The sequence below is a fragment of the Camelus ferus genome, chromosome 2 (assembly GCF_009834535.1).
Source record: "Camelus ferus isolate YT-003-E chromosome 2, BCGSAC_Cfer_1.0, whole genome shotgun sequence".
Lineage (NCBI taxonomy): Eukaryota > Metazoa > Chordata > Mammalia > Artiodactyla > Camelidae > Camelus > Camelus ferus.
This window is the reverse complement of record NC_045697.1, coordinates 98,700,159-98,723,009: the sequence shown is the minus strand read 5'-3', so window position 1 is coordinate 98,723,009 and position 22,851 is coordinate 98,700,159. Positions and strand designations below refer to the sequence as shown.

At 32.7% G+C, this 22,851-nt stretch overlaps 1 protein-coding gene and 1 non-coding gene across 16 annotated transcripts in view; both read left to right on the top strand.

The window, feature by feature from the left end:
- The window catches only part of ELF2 (E74 like ETS transcription factor 2), an 87,662-nt gene that overhangs the window by 38,316 nt on the left and 26,495 nt on the right, over nt 1-22,851 (top strand). For 2 of the 15 annotated variants that reach the window (XM_032463722.1, XM_014565823.2), the window contains exon 2: nt 3,884-3,986. The exons of the other annotated variants lie outside the window; for them this stretch is intronic. The gene's annotated coding sequence lies outside the window, so the exon portion shown is untranslated. The remainder of the gene's footprint in view (nt 1-3,883; nt 3,987-22,851) is intronic. 15 annotated transcript variants of the gene reach the window in all.
- Nucleotides 17,623-17,729, top strand: LOC116659434. Its single transcript, XR_004314833.1, has one exon. It is a non-coding gene; the product is annotated as a U6 spliceosomal RNA (small nuclear RNA).

Here is a 22,851-nt window from a genome sequence, read left to right as displayed (position 1 = left end):
TCTTACATTATATAGGAAAAACAAAATGCATTTGAAACTTTAAAAATAGACATATTCATCTAAACCTATAAATCTATAAATTGCTTTTTGATGATAACTGAAGTTTAGTAATCATAAAGAGCCTTTGAGGAATAGTGATGAAGTATGCATGAAGGGTGGTCTTGACTCTGGCAGGCTAGAAATACTACCAGTTCTCGAGGCCTCTGGGGAAACTGGTAGGTTGTGGGTGGAGAGGAGTCTCTTGGATTCCCTAAGATATCAAAATTCAATTTTTATGTCCACTCTTTAAAAAATTATATATATATATATATATATATATATATATATATATATATATATATATATATATATATATATATATATATATATACAGATGCATGTATATATAAAGAATATATAAACTTTAAAAGGTTATTACAGATTATCATGTAAAAAGTAGAGTTTATACCAATGCACTCATTAATAAAGTTTTCTTAGAAATCTTTTAAGACTTGGCTGAGAAGATTGAGCTGTTAAGAATCTGCTTCTTCATCTTGCACCTTAACTTACTATGTTTATCATTGTAATCTTCCACCTTAATTTATGAGAATACATCAATAAATATTTTGCATTTGTTGTGTGCAAGGGCACTGTGTTCAACATGTTTTTTTCTCTCGAGGAGGTAGTAATTTAGTTGTGGAGATAAAATGTATGCATTATGGTCAAAATATAAAGCAGTATAGAATCAATTAAGCACTATTTACAAATTCAAAGAAGTTTTCAGAAGAGGAAATTTCAATTTACAGGATTAGGGAATGTTTTAGAGAAAGTGGAAAAGGAGGACAAATGGTAGGATTTGGACAGACAGGCTGTAGGCAAAAGGCATGTAGACTAAGGGAAATAAAATTAACAAATGTGTGGAATGTAGAAATTCAAGACATGTTTAGAAGATAATAAGTAAAACATTAACAGGAGGTTCCACTAAGAATTGTGAGTGATTGTGGTTTCAACACAAGGTTTAGTAATTAAGTATGTAAGAAGCAGAAAGATTTGAGAGGTTTTGAGTAGAAAGTGCTAGGTAATTAGCATCTGAGTAGGTAGAGGGTGAATTGTAGGGGAAAAGATAAGGCAGAAAGACTAGCTGTTACAGTATGAGTTAGGGATGGCTTGAGAAATATTAAAACAAGGTAGAAGCAATAGGAACAGAAGGGACTTGTATTAGCAATTCTACTATGTAAGATCTAATGAGATGTGACAGATTACGGGGAGAAGCATAGTTAGGTAAGTACTCAGTTTTCTCATTCTAAGTGATGGCAATGGTATCATATAAGGGTTTAGGAAGACAGGATTGCTTTTGGAAGCAGATAAGTTTGGTAATAAGCATGTTGAATTGTGAGTTGAAGCAGAGCATCCAAGGGGAAATAATTTAGTTATTTAAAGATATACAAGTGTATGGTCAGTGTCCCATCACAAAAAAGGGGGCATATTCAAGTTACGATAATTTAAGGAATATTTTAATAAATGGCAAGTGTACAGTGATAGGGCAGTATCCTAGAGCTAGCAATGTCAGAGCTGTTTCTGTCCTTTCGCCCAAGGGCCAAACAGAGGGAAGGGTTACCGGAACCCAGAAGAACAGAGAGCCCTGGAGAGAGCTCTGGGAGAATCTGGGACCTTTGATCAAAGGATATAACTGGTTTGAAGGCAGTGCCACAGAGGGGGAGCCAGGGGAGTCATCCTCCTGGGACAGAGAGTAAAGAAGGGTGAGGATAGATATGGAGAGAGAAATGAAATATTAGTACAACTGAAGCTTAGTACAGAAAAGTCAAGGAGAGATGGATTTGGGAATCATCCTCATTGAAGCCATGGAAATAATGAAAGCTCCAAGGGGAAAGGTATTTGAGAGATTTCCCTAAGGGGGAAGATTTTTAAATTCTGTATTTGTTTCTCTATGATCGAGAACAGAGGGAACTTTAGAGAATGTTTACATCTTGAAGAACGGGAAGAAGAGTAGTCAAATATGATAGAAAAATCCTGGATGACTATTCCTGAGCTTTTTTTAAAAAAAAAAAAGCCTTTTAAGTAGCTCTCTTTAGTAGGAAAGGGAAGAATATTGATTGGGTTAGTTAGTCCTAGTTTCAGACTTTTGCTTTATCATTTACTTGGCAGTATTTAACCTTTCCGGAGTCTAACTCACTGTCATAAAATAGGAATTCAGGGTTGTGAGAATTATATAAAATAAACCTATAAACACAGTGCTTGTGATGTAAATGCCCTTTAAGTGTTCCCTTAATTTCATTAAGACCTTTCTTGTGCCTTCACATGTGGAGGTCTTATACATCAAAACGGAAAATTTGTTTATTTCTATTGTATTTTTCTCTTTCTTTCACTTTGACTTTTAAAAAGGAGATGTTTTATACCTCCTGTCTGTACTTTTCCTCCTCATTCCTTCCTTAATTTACTGTGCTCTGGCATCTACATTTATCATTGTCCTGAAGCTTTATTTATCAGATTTCAAAGGCCACTCCTCTGCCAAATTCAGTGACCTGCAGATTAATCCAGAAATCTAGAAGTAGAGCCTTCCTAATCTGGCTTTATCTACAGAAACACTGTATTCTAGCTGTTTTCCTGACTGTCCCTTGCATGGCTGTGCTATTTATGCTTCCGAGATTTTGCTCAGGTATAGTTTTCTGTCAAGAATATCTTCAAGTATTGTTCATTCTTTGAGGCCCAACTACATGATACTGTCCACAGTAACTGTAGCCTACATTAAACATTCCCTTTCCTGATTTCTGTTAGACCATCTGGATTTAGGCACTTGATCATTTTCTTTCTTTTACTGTCCTTGTGTGTATACTCCTTTTGTTTTCAAAGTGAGCATATAAGTCCCTGGAAGACAGAGACTACAATTTTATTTTGTTGAATATAGTATATAATACAGTATTTAACACATAGCTGGTAGGAAATGCAGACTGAAACAATTTGAGTTCTGACTTAGAATTGCAGTATAATGAAGAACTATCTTTATAAAAACTTAAATTATGTTTCCTTTTTTGTTTATATATGAAATATTGAATACTTTAGGGTTATTTAAAATATAGAAAGTTGGTCATCCAAAAAAGATAAATATGGTTGTATAAAATATATCAAAGCTATAATGTCATACTTAGATTGACTTCATCTTAAAATGAAAGTAAGTTTTAATCATTTTTGCTTATATGTAAATTTGAGTTTATTTTCTTACAATAAAAGCAATACATGCTCACTGGAAAAACTGAGTATTGCAAAGAATAAACAAACAGTGAAGATCACGCGTAATCTTACCAGAGAGAGAACAGTAACTACTGCTTTTCTAAATTTCCTGCTGGTCTTTTTAAATGTATTTTTTAAGCATAATTAACATCATATTATGCAATGCAAGTAGCCTTACTAATTTTTACTAACATACATTGGCTGAAAGGGATCTGGTAGCTTCCTACTTCTCTCTTCTGATCATAGGGAGCAGGACTTTAGTTTTTAACCATATATCAAAACATAAAAAGTTGGTCTTATTAATTAGAATAATTGACAAGAGAACTTAGAAATCTTTTATTCATGATCAACAAAATTGTGTATAGGATTAGTTGCAAAGATAGATGAATGATAAGAATTTGTATATAATTCCAACAAGAAAGTAGTGCTTTTTTTAAATAAATGAAAGTTAAGGTTTTTGAAATGCAGTTAAAAAAAATAAAAACCAGATTTCTCTTGAAAAATAAAATAAGGAGCCAAAATTTCTTTCTGGAAGAATCTCAAGACTAAGTTGACTTCATGATGAGTTGTGATAACTTTTGTATTTGTTATACCATCAGAAATCCTCCCTGTGGCACAAAAGGACTCTTTTAATTAGAAAATATTGTTGCCACAGGGAGGTAGAAGATCGACATGAAAAACTGGGGATCTGAAAAGGAGCCCCTATCCTAGGATTACCTGAAGGTGAAACAGATTGAGCCTGAAGGAAGACAATGCTGGTAGGTGGGTCTTTAATTTATTAAGAATGTTTACAATTTACATTTAATTACATTATTTCAACTACCTATACCATATTTTTGTTTGAAGGGTGACAATGATTCCTCCTTATGGAGGGAGAAAGATCACAATAAGTATTTTTCCTCCTAAATAATTTGCTATCTAAGTTAATCCCCTGCCATGTTCCTAATATTTGGTTCTTTTTATAGATAAAGCTCTGGGGCTATTTCAGGCCTCCACTTCCTTGGAAGTTCCTACTGACTGAACATCTTCAAGTCTTTTTTTTCCCCCCACTTCTGTTATTTCTGCTTCTAATGTAGACTTTTTCCTAGAAAGTTTTTTTTAAGAAGTGTTTTTTTCCAATTGTCTGTTTTCTTGAGTTTAGCCTAGTCACTGGTTTTCTAAAAAGATAAAATGTGGATCTTAAGTTTATTTAGTTTTGATTCTAGGATTGTTTGAATTATAATTACACTGTAATTTAGTTAGAAAGCATTATTAGAGAAAAGTTTTAGATATTAACAATATTTCATTTAGTCTAAGATGACATCAGTTGTAAGAAACATTATTTTTAGACCACTAAAAAAAAAATGCTGCCAATTATAAATGTTAGGGTGCCATCAGTTGTAAAATACATCCTAATTTCAGAGATGTTAAAGTGTAGAAAAATGTACATCTTAGAATTAATGAAATATGTTAATTTATGACTCTTCCTGAAATTCTCATAATGGAAATTGGATATTAAAATATCAGGTTTATGAAAAATGGAGGTGAGTTGCAGTTATGGAAGTCCCTATATGTGCTGAGTAAGATCTCTAAATTCTTTACTGTCTTTTAAGAGAGGGTATTTAAAAAAACCATATAACTGTATTGTCAAAATATACAAAGTAACCATATAAGGTATTAAATTATGGAGGGTATATAAGATGAAAAAGTATTTTAATATGACACATTTACTAAATAAATAGTTTTCTCATAATTGTCACTTTTTAATTGGATTTTGTAATCTAAAAAGAAAATGAAATGAGGCTTCTGCTTTCTAAACTGTCATTTTAAATCAGGATCCTTTAAGGGCTTTTTAAAATAACAGTGATTTTTAGTGCGTTTGAATATATGTTACAGACTATTAATTACGTGAAGGAGAAAATAGTGTCCAAAAGCAAAGAACTGTCCTGTCAATTAATAAAACATAAATGAAAAGGAATGATTTTTAAATGGTATTTGTATACTTTTCAAGAAACATCTATTTTATAAAGGAAAGATAAGTATATCTAGACAATAGATCATTAAAAGATGTTTGGTTTGGGGAACTAGTAGCATTCATTCCTTTGCACTGAGACTTGTTTTTTTAAGCACTAATTAGCTTTCAGTTTTACTATTTAACACTGTTATCTAATACAATTTTATTAATTTAGATTGAAGAGAGAGCTAAATACAGATTATAAAGAATTTTAAAATGAGTAACACAAAGTTACAACTGTTGCCAAGTTAGGGATGGCGCAGACTTCTTTAGGTATACAAATAGGAATGCTAAGACATCTCTCTAGGAAAATCTATACATTCATTCCTCTACCAGCTCTTGCTGAGGTCCTGTAGCTTGTCAGGCTCGGAGATGAATTATCTTGTGGTAAACAAGACCCTGTCTTTGCCCTCACCAGGCTTTCAGCTTTGTGGAGAGGGTGAACAATTAAACGTTACTGCAGTAAAATGTTATGATAGGGAAGGTTTAGAGAGTATATGGCAGGGTAATGACTAGGAGGTCAGGGAATGCCTCCTGGAGTAAGAGATGTTTAAACAGATTTGAAGGATTTGAAGTAATTAGCCAAGCAGACAATAGCATGGCTTGAAAGTCTGGAGGCAGGAGAACATAGCCTGTTTGATTTACAGAAAGGAATTCTATATGGCTAGAATATGAATTATGAGAAAGAAAGGGGGTTAAAATGAGACTAAAGAAAGGGGGTTAAAATGAGACTAAATCTTATTGGTGAGGACTTCGAAAATTTTTATTTTGGGGAGCTTATTTAAGAGCTTTAAAGTATATTTTTTATACAAATTTAGTTGTCTTCAATATAGTGAGTACTGTAAATGAAAAATAAAATAAGACAATCAAACCATTACCTGAAATAAAGACTGAACTCTTTGGCTCTTTATTCACAGTTCACTTTGCACTAAATTGTTGCCTCTACAGATTTGAGCTATAGATGTACTCAGTGCCCAAACTAAGCTAAAAGTCACAGAGATTAAGGTAGTTAGAACAGCTAGCCTATCTTTTTGGAATCAAAAAATGGGTGCTTTGGTATAATGCTGTTTCAGGAAGAGGAATCATTGTCCCTTATACATCCTCCATGCCCCTTCTGTAAACTAGGAAAAGGGCCTATATGTTTTCTCAGATTTATGAAGGGGCCCATAACTTAGCACAGGTCAAGAACACTTAAAATAGCTATTAACTGTTAACTTTTGTATAGTTTTTAAGTCTTTTGTGTCATGGGCCTCGTTGGCTATATGGTGAAGCCTGTATACCTTCTCTTAGAATGGTGTTTTTAAATGTATAAAATAAAATACTTAGGATTAGCAAGGAACCAAATATATTGAAATGTAGCTTTCATACTATTTTTAATTGTGATATATTAATACATATACTTCTTTAATAATGCAGTAAATAATGAGCTCTAGTGGCAGATCTAATTTACTACTATAATTCCAAAGTAGTGATGAACATAAATTACATTTTGAAATAGATGTAATGACTTTAATATGATATGAAAATATCTGATCTACTGGTCATGAGGTCACAGTGCCAAAATGACCGTGGTTTGTACCTTTATTTAAAATTAAAGTACTAAATTTCAGTTAAACTCTAAAAAATAATTTTCCCAGGTCTCCTCCATGTCTTATTTTAGCTGTCCACCTTTTCCTTATCCTTTCCACCTCCATATCCTGCCCTACTTCTGTTCTCTTTCCTTAAGTAGGAATGCATTAAATAATGAGCTCTACTGGCAGTAGGGACCTGAGATAGTAGGGATCTGAAAGCCATTTTAAATGCATTACTTACTGAATATAGATTCATGATCTTTGCTAAGGAGAAAAAGACCTCTCAGCTATATAGTGGTAGTTTTTCATGTCCCTTAATTGATTGACTTAATTTAACTTATTCTAAAAACATTCTAATGTTTGAATATTTACTACATTTCCTTAAAGCCTCACCTAATATTTTATGACTTCTTTGTTGGTTTGAGATCCCTTCTATTTCCATGGCAACAATTTCTGTGGCCAGTGGTTCTCAAACTTGAGCATCCATCAAAATCATCTAAAGTGCTCATTAAATACAGATTGCTCAACCCCACCTCCAGAATTTGTGATTCAGTGGGTGTGGGGTGGGATTCAAGAATTTGCATTTTTAACAAGTCCCCACGTGATGCTGGTGTTGATGCTTTTGGCTCAGGAATCGTACTTTGAGAATCATTATCTGACTGTTGGGAATGATAGAGCTTATGCTATTGTGAAAACCCAATTAATACTGTAGTTTCTTAATTGTTATATTATACGCATCACAAGATTGCTGTTGAGGGTGAAAAGATATTAACGTTCTTTCAGGCTTATATGAGGTGATGTAGTGCTTTACTACTGTTAACTCACTAATAAACATTCATTGAGCATCTACTATATGCCAAGCACTACTTAAAGCATGATGCTAGAGCAGTAGACAGGACAGGCAATGTGTGCATTTATGGAGCTTAGAATTTAGTGGAGAAAACATACAAATTTCACTATACTGTAATATTACTATATCACAATCAGATTACATAAATTAACAACTCCTGAAATTGTTCTTTACAGTTAATATTTGCAATTAAGTTAAAATAGTAAACTCATAAGTTGCTTCTTTTCAAGCAGTTGAAGCAACAGATAAATTCTTCCTCTTCCTCCTCTATATGTTAAGATACTGGTAAACTTAATATTTATCATGTACAAACTACCCGTTATATTCAAAGTACTGTCATACCTCCTAGGGAGTAAGTGATTCAGAGTTGGTGGTTGGCCTCAAAGAAGCTTACCAACTAAGTTGAGAAAAATAAGCATTTGAGGAAAAAATATGAAATAGATAGGGTTGGGGAAAGGTGAGGAAAGACAAAGAATTGCCAAGTGTGGTAGCTAGTCTGTAAGTTCAAGATTGCATTATTGCTATTTTGGTAGGTCATATTTAAATTTTATCATAAGGGCATAGTTGACCATTAATGCAGAGGGTTTAGGGACAAAGGAAAAAGGCACATGGAATTAAGCATTCCTAAATCTCAGTATTTTATTTTTTTTATGTATGGAAACAGTACCATCAAAAACATGAGTGACTTCTTTTTCCTATTCACAGAAAATCAGAACAGTGCTAAGAACTCAACATGTTTGTAGTGGTTAGTTACAATTTGGGAGTGGGATTAGGAGCTGAGGTAGGACTAGTTTTTATTTTTTTAATTTTTTACATTTCTATAATTTTTTTTCATTGAGTGTATCAAGGGAAGAAAGAATGTAGCCCATTTCCTCTCTTTCCATTAGATATTATTAAGGTAGAGTACCAGTTTTTATAAGAGATATCTCATATTCTCCAAGTTAAAGTTTAGCATTTGGTCATAACTAGATGTTTGATTTCTTTTTACTTTGTAAGTCAGCCAAAATTAAATATATTACTTAAAAGGAATGAAGAACTAAAATTTTAAATTTAACTATAAATACTTTTCATGTGTTTTCTATTAGACTGGATGGTGATAATATGTGGTTATCCACCAGAACTTATTTAAAAATATATTTGAACAAAATAAATTCTTTGTTAGCCAGAAGTTGGGAGCGATTTTCCGATCACTAGATGAGCTTGCACAAGATCACTCTAGAAAAGTTTTTCATCAAAAAGAAAAGAGTTATATCTCTAATCTAATTAGCAAAAAGAGACTTCTTATTGTGCATGGTGTTTGACAAAGCTTTCAGGAAAATCTGAATCCTTTTCTTCCATATCATCTTTTTTTTCCTGCAACTTAATCCTCAGAAAATAAAAGTTTAGAATAATAACTTAGAATGAAACAGTTCTTTTGAAGAGGAAATCAAGGATTTGGTTCAAGAGGAGAAAACTCAAAATAGTTAACATCTGTTTGTGTTTACAACATTAAACGTTAGCCATTTGGTTTGGAAAAAACAAGACTGGCAGAATCACTTTTGTTTTTAATTCCATTGCTATATTACATACCTACTTAGGAGGCCCTCAGAAGTGCCAGTTACCTACTTGAGATAAGAAGACATTGATTATTATGTCTAGGCTTCTTCTGCAGGCCTATGTTCTGGGAAGAGAGGCCTCCACACAAAAAAAGGAAGAACTTGTGGTGGACCTCATCCTTGGGAATTAAAGCATGGAGCAGAAGCCAGTGCATTCAGTTTACCATTTTGTAAAGGAAGTCAGGAATTATAAATTAAGAGACCACCACTGTAAAATAATATAACCTTGTGTTTAATTTTGTTACCTTCTGTTTTTCAATAGTAATTAGCAAGCATGTTAACAAAAATAATTCCTATATACTTGTTTTTGGAGGCTTCAAGAAATGGGGAGGCTAGTGAGTGACTAGTTAATTCTGCAGCTAGTCTTAGGGGAAACATTTCCAAAAATAGAATAGTTGAAAGGGGAAGAGAAGAAAGCAGGCTGAATTTCCTTCCAAGGAAGGAAAAGAGCTTGAGGAGTTGCCTTGGCTCTGAGGTCATTTGTGGGGTTTTGCAAGACCGCCTGTGGTGCATGTAGCAGTTTTGTGTGTGTGGACTAGAACAAGAAGTTAGATATGGCCGTTAGTGTAAAGGAGCTTGTGTCTATTGGGGAAATTTTTTTTTAAAGAAAACCACTCTTTATAACCTAAAGCTTAATAAAATCAGTGTTTTGAGAGTGAGGAGGAGAGAGCTGTTAGCTCTTGTGATGGAAAGTTCATATGTTAGCAAGCCTGGGAAGATAAATAAAATTTCATTTGGGAAGTGTTACAGAAAAACATCTGTGATATTTGTTAAAGCACAGTAAGAAAGACTTTATTCAAATTGCAGGGGGCAGGGGTGTATTGTGAGAAGTCATCATTTACACCTTCTACCCTTTTACCTCCTAGTTCATTACCAAATCCTATCAGTTTTGCCTCCAGAATATATCTTGGATCTGCTAATTTCTTTCCAACTTCATTGTTACTAGCCTAATCCAACCTGTGGTTGTTTTTTACATGAGCTACTACAGTGGCCTTTGGCCTTCTAATTGGTCCTTTTTCACTACTGCCCCTTCTCCCAACAACCCTAAGCAATTCATTCTTCACATTGTAGCCAAAGTAATTTAAAAAATGTATTTGCAAATTGGATCATGATATGTCCCTCCCTAAAACCTTTTAGTGGGTTCTAATTGCACTTAGGATAATATTCAGGTCCCCCCACCCCAGGATTTTTAACATGGCCTCAAGACACTCAATAATTTGGTTTCTCTCATCTACCTAGAAACAATAAGAACAATAATAGCAACAAAACAACCCTAACATTAAGATTTCTTTCCTACATTGCCAGGAATAAGTTCTTAGGGCTTTATATAACAGTAGATTTAATACTTTAAACAAGTATAACCTTTTCAATGCTAGACAGTTATTTAAGTGGTGGAGCAAAGACTTAAAATCAGATGGTAAGTAGGGCTCCAGGGCCCAAGCTCTTAAGCATTGTACTCTGATGAAGTATGCAATATCCCCACCCCAGACATCCACACACGGTTGCCTTTTTACCTTCCCATTAATCCAGACTTTTCCTTCTCTGGGTGCTCACCTATGCTGTTTTCTTTTTAGAATGTTTTGCTTTCCCTTTTCAGCTTTTAACTCCTGGTCATCCTTTAGATATCAGTTTGAAAGTCACTTTCTGAGAGAGAGAGAGAGAGAGAGAGAGAGAGAGCAGCTTTATCTAATACTCTTCAATTTCAATTAGGAGTGTTCTATTATTTTTGTCAGAGACCCCCTTTCTTTTTTCGCTTTTGGTTAGCTCCTACAACTTATGATACAATAAACTCCCATGATAATGTAGTAAATAAATATTAAAAAAAAATTGAAATCACATAAAGTAATGGCATTGTAAGTTTAATAAAATGACCTGAGTCAGTGGAGGAGAATAGGTTGCAGGATTCAAACTAAGGTATCCAAATCAGTTTAAGGTCTGGCTTAGGTGGTTTGGTGCCACCTGCTGGTGGTTGTATATTCTAAGGACTGCTATTTGAGGATAGAGTGGAAGATGGGAGCCAATTCCAGTTATCTGAATCGAATCATGTATTCATAAAGTTTTACTCTATTATATTTCCATGCTATTGTATGTTTCCATGTGATGCTTCATAAAGCCAGATACCATATACGTTGTGTTCACTGGTATTGCTCAGAGCCAGGCACCAAGTAGGTTTTCAATAAAGTATTTATTTAATGAGTGAGTGAATCAGAAAAACATGGTGAACCAGAACAGAATTTCAGAAATCCTGTGTTTTATTTAGAGACTGACGGGTGATTTAGTTTAACTAGAGATTAGTAGAAGCAAATGGTTGAGAGAAATAAGCCTAGAAAGATGGAGTGGAACCAGATTTTGTGGTGGCCTTTGAATAAAATAGGAACTGTGTGAAACATGATCTGGAGAAGATGAGAAGTGAAAAGAAGGACATTTATTTTAAGCAACTAGAGCATACTAAAATAATAGAAATAGGAGGTATTTGTTCCAAAATACTAAATTGGGGGAGTAGATTAGGGAATAAATTAAACTTCTATTCGATCTAACAAAAAGGGAACAAGGAGAAAAAAAAGCTGTGGAAGAAATATATGTGATATATCAAGATAGTAGAAATACTCCAAAACATCAGAAATTATATTAATTACCAATTGTGATCTTAACATGAGTCTGCCTGCTATTTTTAACATATACAAAACAAAATTAAATAAAAAGAATGGAAAAATGTAATTATCAGAAAAATACTAACCAAAGGAAGCTGCTGTAATAAAATAGAATTCAGAGTATGAATCCTTAATTGGGACAAAGAGAGACTCTTCGAACTGTTAAAAGTTGGGGAAGGGTATAGCTCAGGTGGTAGAGTACATGCTTAGTATACACGAGGTCCTGGGTTCAATCCCCAGTACTTTCTATAAAAATAGATGATAAAACCTAGTTACCTCCCCCCTGCAAAAAATAAATAAATAAATAAAAATAAATAACAATAATAAATTAATTTTTTAAAGGTTATTTTAAAAAAATCTAGTCAAACTGCTAAAAGGAACAGTCCAGAAAATATAATTACACACCTATATGCCTCTAACAGTATAGATTTGAAATACCATTTAAAGCAAAAGCTTTCAGAATTGCAAGAAGTGGGCATGTCTACAGAACAGTGGGAGTTAAAAACACCCCTGTCAAAATTGAGAAATCAGGCAGACACAAAATTTAAAATGACATCAAACAGTTGAACTACAGGATTAACAAATTGCATAAACTGGAGATCTATAGAACACTATATATACCTAACTGAGTAAAATACAACCTTATACTTTTTTCCCAGTTGTATACAGGTCAGTTTTTAACTGTCCTAGGTCATAGAGGAATCTCAACAATGTCTGGAAAATCAGTGTCATTCAAAAATATATTATTTCATCATAATGCCATAAAATTAGAAAATCAACAATGAAAAGACAATCAAAATACTTTAGGATATTAAAACCTCACTAATGGATGAAAGAAGAAATAAAAATTATGAAATATTTGCAGCTAAATAACAAAGCATCACATGAAAATTTGAGATGTGACTTAAGCAGAACTCACTGGGAAATTTAACAGCTCTAAGTGTGTTTATTGGAAAATAAGAAAGATTGATGTAATGAACATATGTTCAACTCCAGATGTTAATAAAGGACCAACAGAATAAATCCAAATTAAGTAGAAGAAATGAAATGATAAAAATAAGAGTCAATATTAATTAAATAGAAAATAAAAGAATAGATTATTAATAAAATAAAATTAATAAAAATGGACAAATCTCTGTAAATGCAGATCAAGGAAAAATAAGCACTATGAAGAACAAAAATATGACCAACAGAATAGAGAGTTTAAAAATCATAAGAGAACAATACTGTAAAGAATCTATGGCCAAGAAATTTGAAAACCTACAAGGTGGACAATAAAAAATATATATATAAATTACAGCTGACTCAAGAAGAAATAGAAAACCTAAACAAATTAGTAACCATTTAAGTTCTTTAATTTTACATATGCATCTCTTCATTCAAATAAAACCCATCAGACCCAGGTCTATTACTAAAATTTAAAGGGATACATAATCCCTATCATATACAAACTATAATAGAAAACAGTAAAAGAGGGAAAGCTGGGAAAGCTTTCCAGCTTATTTTGTGAAGCTAGTATATAACCTTAACATTAATACTGATCCAGTATAAGAAAAGAAAATTTCTTGCCAAATTGATGTATCGTTATAGCTACAAATGTTCTAAATTAAGAATAGCAAATCAAATCTAACATTTAATGATTCATTAAAAAATATGGAATGACTAAATACATAATAGGAAGGCAGAGAAGGTTAAATATTAGAAAATTTACTGATGTAATTCACCATATGAATAACAGAGAAAACCCATATAATCATCTCAGTAGATCCAAAAAGCATTTGTTAAAATTCACCATCTTTTGAGGATAAAGACTCTGGATTGGCACTTGATAAGGGATATCTATCTATCTATCTATCTATATATATATATAGATAGATAGATAGATATATAAATCTTTAGCAAATTTCCTAATTAATAGGGAAACAGGATTCTATTTGTCATGTTTACTAGCTGGAATTATTATTGGAGGGTGTATAGCAAATGCAGGTAAGACAAGAAAAATAAAGGGCATAAAGATCAGAAAGGAAGAAACAAAATGTTATTTGCAGAAGATTTAACACAAATTTAAATGACTAGGTTTAAAAACTGCTCTTAGAAGGTTCATCAAGGTTGCTATATACAAAAGCGAGCAATAATTAGAAAATAAAACAAAAAATGCATTCATAATAGTTTAAAAAACTTAATTAGGATTTGGGAATAAATCTAACAATAATATGTAATACCTTTATGAAAATAAGTATTTAACTTTATGGAGGAACATAAATAAATGAGATATACAACTTCCTTAAGAGGAAATAAAAAACCTAAACAGACCAAAATCATATCATTGTTTCCTTTAATCTTTAACCCACAAGCATACATGGAAAACTGGGCATGGTAAAGCTGTTAATTATTCCCCAGTTAATCTTTAAATTCAATACAATTCCAATCAAAATTCCAAGAGGACTTTTTTTGGTGGAATTTGACAAACTCTTAGATAAAAGGTCCAAAAATAGTCTATAGACAATTCCGCAAAAGAACAAACTAAGGGGGACTATTCATAAAGAATGATTCTAAAACTATACAGCATTTTAAAACATGTTATTGGCCCCTAGACATAGTTGAGTAGGATAGAATAGAGAGCCCAGAAACAGAGGAAGCATACATTATGCCTGGTATATAATAGACATGGATTTATTGAAAGGAAGGACTACTCAATGAATTACAGTAGAATAGTTGGCTTTTTATAGAGCGAAAAGTAAAATTAGATCCCTATTTCATACGTTCTTGTTTTATTTTTCAATTGATTTATTTATTTCTCTTTATCGTTTTTATTTATACCACAATCCCATCTCCCTCCTTCATAAGCATCAAATTTAAATTGAACAGGGTTTTAAAAATGTATTAAGTATATATATCCTATTGCACATATTTAAAATTTATATAAATGGTATTATGTATCTTACTCTGTTTCCTACTTTTTATGTAAGTGCTATTCTTAGTATCTATGTTGCTTTGTGTATCTAATCTGTTGCATCTAACTGCTGCACAGTTCTCCATGATACACATCTACCACATTTTACCTTTCTAGTAGCCCGGTAATGGATATATCACTTCTCAGTTGTATCAGCTGTTGGTTCATAACAAACCACTCCAAAATTTATTGGCTTGAAACAGGAACCAGTTACTGTTTCTCCTGAGTCTATGGATTAGCTATGTGGTTCTGCTGAGATGGGCTGGGCTTACTCCTGTTGTGGTTTTCTGTGGATCCGCTGTGGATCTTACTGGTATAGGATGGCCTCAGCTCAGACAGCTCAGGTCTCCTTTTCTCTAATCTCCAGTCATCTTCTTTCTTCTTCATTTCTTATGATGTTGGCCAAGAACTCCAATATATTAAAGAGTAGTGATATTAACTGGCATTCCCATTGGGGTTATTTATTATTTTTTTTGTAGTGGATTTTCTTAAAAAAAATTTTTAATTAAAAAACATTTTATTAAGGTGTAGTTGATTTACAATATTACATACATTTCAGATGTACAGCATAGTGATTCACAGTGGCTAAATGTTATACTCCATTTATAGTTATTATAAAATATTGGCTGTATTTCCTGTTCTGTATAATACATCCTTGTAGCTTATTCATTTAGTATATAGTGGTTTATACCTCTTAATCCTCTTTCCTTATCTTGCCACTTCTCCTTCCTTCTCCCCACCAGTAACCACTATTTTGTCTTCTATATCTGTGAGTCTTTCTTTTTTGTTATATTCACTAGTTTATTTTTTAGATTCCACATGTAAGTGAAATCATACAGTATTTCTTTCTCTATCTGAATTATTTCACTAAGCATATAATACCCTCCAAGTCCATCCATATTGTTGCAAATGGCAAAATTTCATTCTTTTTAATGGCTGAGTAGTATTCCATTATATATATTTATACACCCCCCCCACATCTTCTTTATCCATTCTTCTGTTGATGTACACTTAGGTTGCTTCTGTGTCTTGGCTATTGTAAATAATGCTGGTATGAACATTGGGGTGCATATATCTTTTTGAAATAATGTTTTTGTTTTCTTTGAATGTACACCCAGGAATGGAATTGCTGAAGTGAACTGTTTTTAGTTTTTTGAGGAATCTCCATACTGTTTTCCATAGTGACTGCACCCATTTACATCCCCACTGGCATTTTTGTTTTGTTCCCAATCTTGAAGGACATGTATATGAAGTTTCAACTTGACGTTTAATGTTTCTTGTAGGTTTTAGTATATAATATGTACCAGAGTAAGGAATTTCCATATAATCCTTTGATTTTGCTTTTGTATTAGTTATACATGGAGTCCTATCAGATGCTTTTTCAGCATTCTTTGATAAGTCATGATTTTTCTTCTTTAATCTGTTAATATGACCAGTTAATTGATGTATTCTCAGGCATTGAACTCTCCTTGCATTTGAGAATATGTGTTTTTCATCATTTTACTCTGTTTTGCTTTAAGTTAAGGACCTTTCATAAGTAATATGGAGCTCTGATTTCTTTTCTTGTATTATTATTACTTGGTTTTGAATCAAGATTACACTAGGCTCATAAAATAATCCAGGTTGCTTTCACTTATTTTTCTTCTCTATTTTCTACAGCAACTTCTATAAGATAGTAATTAATTTAAATTTTTGCTAGAATTTGCCAAAAAAGACATTTTAAAAACTTGGGTTTTTTTTTTTTTTTTTTTGAGAGGAAGTTTTGGACTACATTTTAATTTCTTTACTACTTACTATTCTGTTTGTTCTTTATACATTTTATATAACTTCTTTATACAGTTCATACAGATTTCAACTCTAGTAGCATATAATCATTCATAATATTGATTTATTATTTTTATATCTATTGTAACTGTGGTTATTTCTCCCCTTTTGTTATGTATCATATATGTACCTTCTTTTCTTGGTAACTTTTGTAAAGGTCTATCTATTTTATTGGTCTTTCTAAAATCAACTTGTGGTTTTATGAATCTTTATTTTTTAAAATTATTACTCTATATTTCATTTTTCCTGCTCTTTATTATTTCCTTCCTTCTAGTTTCTTTGGGTTTGATCTGTTGATTTTTCCATCTTTATGAATTGAATGCTTAGCTTGTTTATTTTTAAACCTTTCATTTCCTGATCTCTTAAGTATTGTTCTGGCTGTGTCATATATAGTTTGACATGTATTTTTGTTATAATTCATTTCTAAATATTTCTTAATTCCTTTATGTTTCCTTTTTATTCCATGGGCTATTTAAGAAACACTGTAAGGGAAAACACATATTAATTTGACTGTATCAAACTTAAAAATTTTGTAGGACAGAGGATGCTATAGACCAACCAAAGTAAAAGTCAAACTGCAGGCTGGCAGAAGATATTTGGAACACGTATCTGAATTATTATCTAGAATATGTTAACATTCTACCAATCAGTAAGACAAAAAGTGTCATAGAAAAATGGCTAAGGATAAGAATAGGCAATTCATGGTGCAAAATGTTAATGGCCAATAAGTATATGGGAAAAAAAGTTTATCCTCAGTACTTAGAAGTATGTGGAAATTAATACAACAGTGAACATTTTTTTGTCATCCAACAGATGACAAAAATCTTTTAAGTCTGATTGTATTTTATATTGACAGGAATGTGAAAAAAATGGAAACTAAAACATCACTGGTGGGATTTTAGACTTATACAGCTACATTGGAGAGAGTAATGTATAAAATTAAAAATACATTATTCTGTGCTCGCTTCGGCAGCACATATACTAAAACTGGAAGGATACACAGATGATTAGCATGGCCGCTGTGCAAGGATGACACGCAAACTTGTGAAGCGTTCCATATTTTAAAAAAATACACTATTCTATGACCTAAAAATTCTATTTGTGGGTATAGACTGTGGAGAGACTCTAGCATACATGCTTGAGAAGAGGGAGATAAGAATTTTTTGCAGCATTGTTTATAAAAGTGAAAAAATGGAAACAACTTTTACTTGCCTACCAGTAGATAATTTGATAAACAAAATGGGGTATATTCATGCACAGGCAGGAATACTTTGAAGCATCTAAGAGCATAGCTATATTTACTTATACCAATATAGATATAATGTGAATCTTGAGCTAAGAAAGTAATTTTTAAAATGGTATATATAGTAAGATGTCATTTATGTACCCAGAGCATGCAGAATAATACCATATATCATTCTGGGAAACACACAGACAGAAGTATAAAAAATAGACTGGAAGAATTTACACAGAACTCATGATGGTAGTTTCTTTGGAGAAACAGAATGGCCAGTGAGGACTGGGGGTGGTACCCAAAGATGTTATCTTCACCTGTAATGTGTTACTTATTACGGAGAAACAGTATCTTCAAGTATAAATAACGAAATGATAACAGTTGTTTGATCTGGATGGTGGGGTTGTGACTGTTTGTTATGTATTTTTGGGGTAACTTCATATATGTTTTATATCCCCCTCAAAAATTATATGAGATGACTTCCTAAACTAGAACACATATGATTCAGGATTTCTAGCCTGGGATGATGGTGATGTTAAAGATAGAGGAAACAAAGGAAATTTGTAGATAAAAGACCTTTAGGTACCAGTGGGTTATCCAAATAAATATGTTTACCATATAACTAGAAATTAGAACGTGGAGCTAAACAAAAAATAAGTCAAGACTGGAAATGCTGATTTTTGAGTCAGTTCAGAAATATTGGAAGCCCTGGTGGTAAAGGGATACTAACTACCATTCTTGAGAGAGTGGAAAGTGAAAAGAGAAGGTGGCTCAGGCTCACACTTTGGGAGAACCATCATTTAAGGGTTGTGCTGAAGTGGGCGAAGTCAACTGAAAAGAAACAAATTGGAGAAAAACAAAGCCAGACAGTTTATTATCATGAAAATCAAATGAAGGGAAGGATTTTAATAAAGGGTGGTCAGTAATGTTATTTGTTTAGAGAAGAGTCAGGTGGAGACTAAGAAGAGGTTGCTGGGCTTGACGATTTAAAGCTCTATATTAACCTTGAAGAACTTTTCAGTGGGTAGGTGCAGAAGCTATATTTCGAGGGAAAGAAATTAGTTAATTTGAATATTCCTTTTGGAATCAATCAAAATAGAATTTGGCTTATAGTTGCGATATATTTTAGTTAAGAACTCCATTGTAAAGTTTTTCAAAAACATACTAAACAAGAATCATGTGTTAGTCCTTGTAAAGTTTCACAGGAATTGAAAAAAATCTCCAGAGTATTCAAGATACTGTACATTCTCTAATGATAATAAAGAACCCAAGCTCTTGAAATCAGCTGTCATAAATATTATTTAAAATAGAGAGATCATTAACCATTTCAACTCACTTTGCAGGGTGTCATGCACATATGTGTGCTTAATAAATGCTTTTTGAAGACAACTTTCTAAACATCCATTAGAAAAGACTAGCTATAAGAATCAGGTGACAGTCCTTTTGGAGTGACTGCTAAGAATTAGAAGCAGTGTTTTGCCTAGTATTAACCATACAGTGAAGAATCAAACTCAGGGAGAGTCTGGTCCAGGAATAACCAAAGTAAAATGCAGAAAACATGAACCTAAGCCAAATCATCAGTTTCAAAAATGGTACATGCTGGATCCTTACTCATTATCAGGTTTTCATGGTCTATAAATGCATATGGCATGGTCATTTATGATAAAATAACTTTTGGGAGTCATGGACCTCTTTGAGAATCTGAAAATAGCCATGGTCGTTTTCCTCAGAAAAATGCACATTTTGTTAACAAAATTTTGCTTTTGTGAACCCAGTATTAAAAATTCATGCCTTATGAACGCTTTTGTACATGTAAATAATTTAACTTTGCTGGGTGGTAGTGCAAAATGTAGCTTATACCCATTCACTACTACTCTCTAATTTCATGTATAAGCAGTTTTGTATATCATACTGTCTAAGAATTCTACCTTTGGTGGGAGTTCTGTATGAATTGAGAAGCCTTAATTTTTCTCTTTTGTTACATAATTCAGTTGTACTAGGTGTAGTAATGGATGCCTACAACAGAAACTTACTTGAAGTAAGTGCTGAATAATTATTTGTTGAATAAATGAGTGAATATGTGACTATGGGTTCAAACATCTTCATTTTAATAATATTTTATAAAACCTGACTATTAAATAAAACAAATCAGTAATGTAAAAAGACCAAAAATAGAGAATTAAGCAGTAGTATAAGACATATGAAATAAACCATCCTTTCTCTGTGTAAATATATAGAATTTCACTCCTGTGTCTATTGGCTATCTTCCAGGATTGATGAACCAAGCTTTACTTGATTCCAGCTTGTCCTTGATAGACCTAATTTACTTAGAGCTTAGTTTTCATGACCCGTTTTATTTCCCTAAACATGTCCAACATACCACACTCCAGCTTTGAATTTCATTGTTAGTTTGGCTGTATCAGAAGACTTGCTTGACCTCTTATTGTTATCCCACCATTCACTGCTCAAAAGTTTTTCCCATTTTTTTCATAGTTTCTCAGAAAGACACTTAACCATTGCTTTAGCTTTTGACATTAAAACACAAACCATCAACCCCTTTATAGTTTATAATTTATAAATATAGTAATAGTAAAATGGATTTAACTTTTCATCCATTTTGCAGCTTCTAAGTTTTATAGAAGATTGTTTCGTAGAAGTTTTGACCTTGAAATCATAAGATACTGTGTAACTTTGCTCAAATTATTTAACTTCTTGGAGCCTCAGTTTCCTGATGTGTAAAATGAGGGCACTGGATTAAACTGGTAGTTCTCAAATAACTCTACCATTGGTGGTTAAAGAGCTGTTATTACTAAAATAGGAAATTGTTATTCTTCTCCCAAATTATAGGAAGAAAACATTAAATGAATAGAATGTCTCCCTTTGATTCCTACCCATCATTTAAAAAAAAAACGTTAAAGCCTGTTGCCTTTGGTATTGTATTTGTTAGAGCACACAGTTATATATTTGGTTTTAAAGTGTGATATATCTAATTTATGCTAGTCAGGAAAAGCAGTCATGGAGGGGAGGGTATGGCTCAAGTGGTAAAGTGCATGCTTAGCATGCACAAGGTCCTGGGTTCAATCACAGTCCTTCCTCTAAAAAGAAATAAACCTAATTACCTCCCCCCATCAAAATAAAATAATTAAATAATACAATAGTAAAGAAATATTAAAAAAAAGAAAAAGCAGTCATGATGTTCAGGTTCTTTATGTTTTGAAAACCTCTAGGTGATGTGGGCTGTAGGCTCCTTTCCAACCATAACATTTTATGATTCTGTATACTAGATAAAGAAAAATACAAAGAAAATCCCCAGGATAAGCTAAAAGTAAAAGCATTTAAACCCTATATGGTATTGGAAACAATTGTATATTTACCTGTCTCTCAAGAATTTTTTCCATCTTGGTTACTACAGGACCATAAAATCATTCAAATAGCCAAGGATATCTAATTATTTTTGGTTATATTAGACTTTATGATAATGATTGTATTTTAAAGATTTATTTTCAAAATGGAGAGGTTGGAGGATAAAAGAACTGATACTCAGACGATACATTCAAAAAGAAATGGAAAGAACTGCTCAGGACTCTGTAGTTGAAAGTTAGAGATCATTTGTAAACTTTTCCCTTTTCTTTCTTTATCCAAGCTGTGACATGTGACAAGTTGGGAGTTTAAACTGCTCCTTCCTTCTGTATTAATGATCTTTTGCTGATTAACAAAATACCCCAAATTTAGCAGCTTAAAACAACAAACATTATATTGCCCAGTTTTTGAGGTTAAGGATTAGGGACTGGCTTACTTGCATGATTCTAACTCAGGATCTTTCATGAGGCCAGAGTCATCTGAAGGCTTGATTCTGGCAGAGGGTCTGTGTCCTAGATAGTTTAGTCACATGACTGTTGGCAGGATGCCACTGTTCCTTACCTAATGGTCCTCTCCACAGAGTTTCTTGAGTACTCATGACATGGTGGTTGGCTTTCTCTCAGAGTGTGACCCAAAAGGAAGAGATCAAGAGACAGTTTCTTAAGTTGCACACCATCACTTCAGCTTTATTCTGTTTATTAAAAGTGAGTCATTTAAGTCAAAGGAAGAGAGGAATTTGATTCCACCTCTTGAAGCAAGGAGTATAAAAGAATTTTCAGAAAAGAAAATCAGTAGGTACTAAATACATCAAATAGATAAACAGGTCTTATTACCTTGGTGCTTGAGGAGTTGTTTGAGAGTAAGGACTCTAGAGTCAGTTCATGGGTTCAAATCCTGGCCCTGTGTCCCATGAACTCTATGACCTTGGTCAAGATTCCTTATCTATAAAATGAGTGCAATAGTAATATCTATTTCACAGGAATATAGAGAGGAATAAGTGGGGGGAAAATGAAGGTAGAACACTTTGCATAGTGCTTTTATTTTAATAAGAATTTGCTATTACTTTTTTTTCTTACTAGAATACGGCAATTACTTTGAAATTGCTCTGAAGTATCTACCATGCTAACCTACGTATTCTTACTCAGTTTTTTAATTCTGCTTATGAATGCACTGCTTAATCTTGAAGACTTGAGAAATGCAGATGTGTGTGAATGTGTGTATATATACACACATATATTCACATTAACTACATGGTATGAGTCATATTGTGTGGAAGAAATAATACATATATTAATCCTGCCACATTTATATTTTGAATATTTTACCATGTTAAAAATTCTTCAGACTTTTTTTTAATGAAACAATCCATTGAATTTCTTGATTATTTCCTTAGGCTAGGCTCTGGAAATAAATTCTTGGATCAGAATATATTAACCTCTTTTAGACTCTTGATTAATAATGCCGCATTGCTTTCTTGAAAGTTTGTACCAGTTTATATTTCCAGCAGCAGCCTCACCTTACTTTGCTATTCCCATTATAGTGTTATTGGTCTCTAAAAAGTATTGGTGGCTTTTGAGAATAAAGTTACAGAA